The sequence below is a fragment of the Hydractinia symbiolongicarpus genome, chromosome 14, assembly GCF_029227915.1.
Source record: "Hydractinia symbiolongicarpus strain clone_291-10 chromosome 14, HSymV2.1, whole genome shotgun sequence".
Classification (NCBI taxonomy): Eukaryota; Metazoa; Cnidaria; class Hydrozoa; order Anthoathecata; family Hydractiniidae; genus Hydractinia; species Hydractinia symbiolongicarpus.
Window position 1 is genome coordinate 5,430,328 of NC_079888.1, and position 7,476 is coordinate 5,437,803.

The window sequence follows — 7,476 nt, forward strand, 5'->3', positions numbered from 1 at the left end:
TTAAGATTGTCCGTGAGCTAGCAAAGTTAGAAAGTTAAAAATATTGTGTGAACCTATGTTAAAAACAAGGCTATTCGACCCTGTGAGAGATGTTTTTAATAAGCTTCAAGTACAATATATTAATAAACTGGCATTTTTGTTCTAACAAAATGCATAGAGAAGTATATGAACATGTGATATGTCACGTTTTTTTAAAATGTAAAAAGGTATTTTAGACATTTTAACTGTTTACTTTATAAAGAGTTTTGTGTGACTTGAACACAGTTTAAAAAATTATCAGGAGTGCAATATATATGTAAGAAAGTACAAAATATATGTTATAAAGTGTATACTAAAAAACTCACACCCTTAAACTCATCCTATGAAACTCAATACGAGATCTTGTGAAAAATATATTTACCAGATGTCACGTACTGTACTATTGTTAAAAAGTTTTTTTATGTGTTTGTTTTTACAAGATTATTTAAAAATAATGTGTATTAAGCTTTTGTAAGCTGTTGTTTACATAAGTGATAAGTGTTTGTTTGTTTTTGTTGTTTTAGTACATTTGCATCTGCTGCTTATGTGTTCAAAGTGTGGGTTTAACGCAAACGACAAGGTACGTTTGTCCATACAGAATTTTTTCTTTTTACTTTTTAGTTTAGAAGTAATAAACTAAAGTAATAAATTTTCAATTATAGGCTTATGTGAAAATTTTGTAGCCATTTTTTGTCATTTTTGAAAAATATTATATTATTAAGTGTTTATAATGTCTGTTCTTTCTTGTTAATTTATTTATTATTTTTCACTATTTATATTCATCCATTATCAACACTTTTATGTGCATTATGAACAAAATTTTTATTTAAAAAAGTGTTTGCAGAAAAATTTCAAACAGAATTCTGAATTTCAACGAATAAAATCTCGGACAGGATTTATGACGGGCATTTTCAACAATCTTCCAACTATAATTAAGGGCTGACATATATGCTAATAATTTTTGAAGATGAAGAAATGGGGAGAATATTGTAATTGACTGTTCTTGTGATGATACCTTTTTAATTGATTAACTGTTATTTTATTTAGTCATAAAGTTTGTAGTTGACTTAGGATGAGATAGGAAGCAAAAGAATTTATAAAAGTGATCAAAATTGGGCTGTGAGTTTGCCTTTAACAGTTCTTGGAATATTTTATGTTGATTGTTTATCTCTAAACTTACATACTTTATATTTAAGATTTCGGATAACATCCAAGATCTTATTAAAACTGGCAGTCTTTTTCTTTTCCTCCTTCTTCTTCTTCTTCGACCAATTTTTTAACCAATTGCCGTAATGTCACAACATTTAAAGTCCTACCTGACCCCGTGACCCAGCCCTACTCCGGCTGTGTGCGTATCTTAATATTCCGTAAATTGGGAAAAGAATGAAAACTGCGTTACGAATTTGATCACAAATGTTGTTATAGACTGTTATTTTAATATTATTTAGGAGCTATAGGATATTAGGAGCTATGCTGGATACTTGTTCAAATTTTCGTTTCCAGTTATGTTTTTAACGAGGCGGATTTACTTCAATTAAACCGAGCTCTAGGAGTTAAGTTACGAGTCGTTTCTTTGGAGGGACCGAGTTTGCTTGGCTTTTTCACCAAGCTGCGAATCAAAAATTTTTTGAAGAAAAGAAAGAGGAATATTTGGTTGGGTGGATATAATCATTTATCTGTCTAAATTTCAGTTCTATCAACGTTTAAGATATTCTCTTCATTGTGTCTATGTTTTCACATATTAAGATGAAAATATCATCACCTTTTCTAGCCATGTGTAAATCTGAAACAAACCAATTTCCAGATTTTAACTTAGATTTTAAGGCAGCATCCCGCTAAAGCCAGCTATCTGTAGCTAGCCTTATTTATTATTTATTTTTATGTAGGGTTGTAGCTCTCTTCTAGCTAGCTCTAGCTACTTCTGGCTGAAGAGTAAAAGTAGCCAAATGCAGTTTTTGGCTAGCTACAACAAAATTCTTAACCAATATTTCTTATGCAGTTAGTAGGTAGCGACACCTTTTGTTAGTGTCATGAAAACTTCTCCGCAAAATAGAATTGCTGAGTGATTTTTTTAGCTGGACAGGGTAACGACAGTCTGTTTTCCAGTGTTCTTAATTTAAACCGAAGTTGCAATAAAGTTTTCTTGAAAAGGGTATTACGCGAAAAGGCATTGATGACACAGTTTACCTGTACTAAGGCTTAGTCCAATGTTAACAATGCCTGTTTCCTGAGTTTCTGTTTAGCCGAAGTAAGCATAAAGTTTTTTTTCAAAAAAGGGTATATTATGTTTATATGGATATGTGACATTGTTTGCCTGTACTAATCCTCAGTCCAGAGTAATATTTATTTTTGAACTTTTAGCGGTAACGTTCTCTGAAAAATAAAAAAAGGTTGGCCAACGGTTTTTTCTATAACAGGGTATCAACGAGTTGTAAACTGTGTCTTTATTTCAGCTAAAGTTGTGAAAAGTTATGTTTTGAAAAATATATTACACTGGAAAAACCATAATGTTGTGCGCCTATGTTTTCAAAATACATTACACCGGAAACATCATAATGTTTTGCGCCTCACTCAATTTATGACATACTATACTAAAGCGCTTCACCTGAATGTGTGGCACAGTATACTGTTCTTATCAATCGCTCTTCCAGCCGTTCAACGGCAGGTAACACAGTTACTTGTTGTTTAAGCCGGCATTTCTCCGGGTCCCCTGGCTAGTCCAAATATTAATACCACGGAATCGCATTTTGGATTTAGTCTCTATTGTTAATTTTATGCCAATGAACGTAGTCCTAACCTTTGACTTGTAGGATCCAACTTTTTGGTCAAATCTTAGATATCTTTACCCTATTCGGTCCGGGGGGGGGGGGGGGGGGGGGGCGGATTCCGCCCCCCTGACGGTTTTTTTTTAATAACTCCTGATTGCTTTGTTATATGGCTATGATACTTACTGAGTTTCAACATTTATCTATTAGACACCTGCATGCTAATTTTTTAGGTCCCATACCTTTCAGAGGCTTTGATATTGGCCATTACTCGAAACTACCCCTAAAAATCTCTATGAAATCCTTATAATGGGAAAAATATAATAACTACTGTTAGGATTATCCTTAGAACTTGAAACTTGCAACACAACTTTGTTTCATCCAGAAGAATCATTTTGAATAATTTGAACACGTGACTAATCCGATTTCCCGATTTTGTCGGATTTTTTCCGAAAATCGGAAAAAAACAGATTTTCGGGCAATTTTTGGCAATTCTTTATCCGATCCATGTAAAAACCGGAAGATATGTTAAATAACTTTTATTTAGCTTTCACAAACTTCAAACAGAATGTAAAAATTCGCTCTAGAACAAAAGTAATTATATTTTAAGCAGATAGTGGCATTTTTAACAATTTTCAAGCTTCTGTTGACGTCACAGAAAATGTGCTGACGCAAGCAAATTTTTTTGGCGCCATTTTGTTCCTTTTATGACGTACTATAAGTGTGCCAAGTTATGAAAAGTTATTGAGGGGGGCGGAATCCGCCCCCCGGTCATAGTATGTTCGAAAAACCCCGGACCGAATAGGGTTAAACTTGATAAAGATTTTAGTCATGTTTAAATGTATTTCTTTCTTTCTTATGAATGTAAAGTGTAGTGCAGTATTGTTAAAGTATTAATTTTCACAAATTACTTTTTGTATGTACTACATAAAACATGTTGCAAGTTCAAGATAATACCATGGGATAATACCTATTTATTTCAAATAACAGAAAAACATTGTAGAAGGTCTGTACAAAACAGGCTACTGGCGACCTAGGTATAGGGAAAAAATTACACGCAAACAAGAATCCGAAATCTTTTAGCCTGCAAGGGTTATTCATTTATAGTTGTTATTTGGCTGACTGTGGTGTGCAATAAAAATGAAATTAATTGGAATATGTGCTTTAAGAAAAAGAAATATTTCATTAGTGATCATACTTCACTCTTTGCATAGTAAAAAGCAACTGTTACACTTGTGTTTCCAAATTTTAGTTGACTATCAATCTTCTTATAATAACCTGAAAACTAGTAGTCTATGTATAATTAATTCCCAGTACTAACAAACAGAAACAGATTTTAAATTTTAAACTGTTGTAAACTGTTGTAAACTGTTGTTTCTGTTTTCAAAAATATATATATTTTTATTATATTTAGGGAATAAAAATATTTGCAGTTAAATTTATTTAGAAGAATATTATTTCCCTAGAACAGTTTTATGCTTAGGCAACATTCAAATTTCGTTTATGTTCTTGTGATATTGCTCACAAGATATTGCATCACAAATTAAAGAAAGCTAGTTTACTGTTCTCTTTCTCCTTCTGCATTTATGTAGTAATTCATCTATCATAATCTAGTGTTGCGGTTTCTTGTAGTACGGTAAGATTTAGTAGTTTTCCTCTGCCTTTTACTAAAACTTAAATTTGTATGTACATGTCATTTAAGTTCCATCTTATTGGAAATCAACACATTTTCAGTAACGTAACATTTCTACCTTATAATATAGGAGTTTTCAACCCATTCAATAAATTCTTTGAGCCAAAAAGAATATATTTCTCTCTTTGATGTACAGAACTACTTTAAGTTGAAAAATAGATAAACCACCAATAGACTTTTCTTTTGTTCTTTTTATTTTATATTTCTCTGTATGAATTTTTTTATATCTATGCAGTGCTTTTTCATAAGACTTGTATCAACAGAGTTGACTTGCAGATCCATGAAAAAAACCTTAAAAACAAAAGCGTCTGAAATTTTATTCATTTCAGCAGAAACAAAACAGACAACAATAAAAATAACAATATTATTTTCTTTCATTTGTCCACGGATTTTTACATTTTTTGTAGTAAAAGGCCTGTGTCAATAAGTTTAAGGGATTATTGCTTACAATGATTTCCCTAAAGTATTTACTTTGAGTGAGTAGATAAAGCGATAAAAATTAAATCAAGCAGTCCGATTGTTAAAAGGGAATAAAAAAGAGAGTAACACTTGCTTGGTGTCGCCAGGTGTAATGATAATAGTAATAACATACAAATACGGTAAATCTTAAGACAATAAAATGCTTCATTTTTGTTGTATGACAAGTTTACGTTTCCATTTTCTTATTCTTATTTTCTTTAAGAATGTTTTTGCAGCTTTTCTAAAGTCATCATGATAATAACAGTAGAGCATCGGTGCTGCAATTGCGTCAAAAAATGTTATATATTTGATAAAAAATGTCAGAACTTCTTCCAGTACTGAGTCATAGTATTCTGCATTGAATATGTCAGCTTTTATTGTCACTAAAAGATAATAGGTTATTGATGGTGTCCAAGTTACACCGTAAATAAACATGATTTTAAATGTCAGCATTGTAACTTTTTCATTATATGCTTTGCGTGTATTTGACATATGATGTTTCATAACATTAGCTATACTACCCTTGCGAATACTTTCATTACTATGTTCTGTTTCTTTCTCAGTGTCATTCAAACTCTTTCGCATCACTTTAATGATGTAAAGATACATTGCTAGTATTAATGTATACGGTACCACTGTGTTCACTACTAGCATATATATAGTCCATTCTTTGGGCTGATTGTAATGACATTGTGAACTTTGCAAGGCCTTTGATCGTTCAAATGGAAAAAACGGTAAGCAGCATAGCATTAACTGATACATCCATGCTATTCCTATTGCTAGAAAGAAGTGTTTATGTCTAAACCGACTTCAATATGAAAAGATATAAACGGTTGCTAAAAGGCGATCGCTGCTGACCAACAACACATTGATGCATGTTCCATAGAATGTCATCATGTATGTGAATCGAAATATATCACAGATGTATGGGTACCAATATAATGGATAATTTTTCGATTTTATAATTGCGTACATAGGCATTACAATTACTCCCTGTATCAAATGTGTCATGATAAGGTTTATTATAAATAAAGCAGGTGGTTTGTTTCGTATTTTCTTGCAAGAGAAAATTATAATTAAACTCAGAACGTTTACAACAACTACAACTGGTGCCAGTGCAGCATACCACAAAACTTTCATCGAATCTGAAACAGTCATAGCTTGCAGCAGATCTCTTCAACTTTGCACTTTTTTAAAAAACAAACAACTGGCATGTTTTGCTGATTATTGTTGGAACACATTTAATTTAATAATAAATTTGGTTAAGATTATCCGGTTAACTGTCTCTGAACCTGTATATTCTCGGTTGTAACAATTTGTCTATCAAAACTGTTTTAACCCAATTTGAAATAAAAACAAAAAGAAAGTTATAAAAAGTTTTTAGAATATCAAAATAAATTTCATTTTTCTCTTTGTTTGTGTTCTTGTGTGCAAGAAAAACATCTGCTTATTATTGAATTAATTACTTTATTGTTTTTGTTTTTATTTATTGTATGTTCACCTTTCTTAAGACATAGGATTTATATGTAAAGTATAATTTATAAAGGGTTTCTGTTATTCAAAAGATTGTTAAAAATTCTAAGGATTCTTGCATGTTTTTTTTTTATTTTCATTAATTTGATTTGTAAAAATGAATTAATTTTTTAATAATTGTTCAGAATTTCTTTTATTATTTTGTTAGCTTTTTCTCCTAAACAATATTTAATGTTGAAATTGGCGATTATGCAATTTCCTCCCCCAGGAAAAATTTTCTAATGCTATTGCCGTGACTAATTCCTTCAACTTCAATATTTTTATCTATACATTGAATCCCTAAATTTAATATAATTTAATAAACTGTTTTCAATATGTTGTTACTTAGTTGAGTGTCCAGCAACTTCAAGAATCTTTGAGCAATACTTAGACTTTCTAGCGTGAGAATGTATTTACAACCTGTTCTTTTGGAATTGCAATTCATTACGTTGTTAGTTTGTTAAACTTTTATAATCTAACTTGGTGAATAGCTATCCAAAAGCGTTTTTTATTGTGACATTGGAAGTGTGTACGGCACACAAACCATGAAATAGGTCGGTATTAAATTTGGAAAAAAAATTGAATCAAACTCAGATTTTGTCTATTTTGTCTATTTTAGATTTTTTACTTTAGTCTGGTGAGTATTTTTTGTGTTCAAGTTTACTGTATTTCACAAACCATGAGAATGAGAAAATTAGAAACGAGTCATTCTATCTGTTTTTTGAAAATTTGATGCATTTTTTTAATGTTTATTAAAATTATACCTTGTGTTAAATTCAGTTACTTCTAATGCTTCCTCATTGTGAAAACTGCTTTGTGGTTACCTTGGCTTTTCTAAGCGCTGTTTAGACTTTTTTCGCGTAGTGATCTGTTATGTCTGAGTGTGTGGAAGACCAAACTTTTAAAAGAATTAACATCTGAAATGAATTATAAACCAACGTTGAGTGAATCATGATCACTGGTTACTTAGAGAATAATAGAATAATCATCATCTCAATCTCTTAGTCTATGAAGTTTTTTTAAAAAACT

At 31.0% G+C, this 7,476-nt stretch overlaps 1 protein-coding gene across 2 annotated transcripts in view; it reads left to right on the forward strand.

Annotated features, from left to right (window-relative positions):
* LOC130626167 (transmembrane protein 116-like) overlaps nt 1-7,476 on the forward strand; it is a 29,534-nt gene that overhangs the window by 8,303 nt on the left and 13,755 nt on the right. For both annotated transcript variants that reach the window (XM_057441269.1, XM_057441270.1), the window contains exon 2: nt 543-598. The gene's annotated coding sequence lies outside the window, so the exon portion shown is untranslated. The remainder of the gene's footprint in view (nt 1-542; nt 599-7,476) is intronic.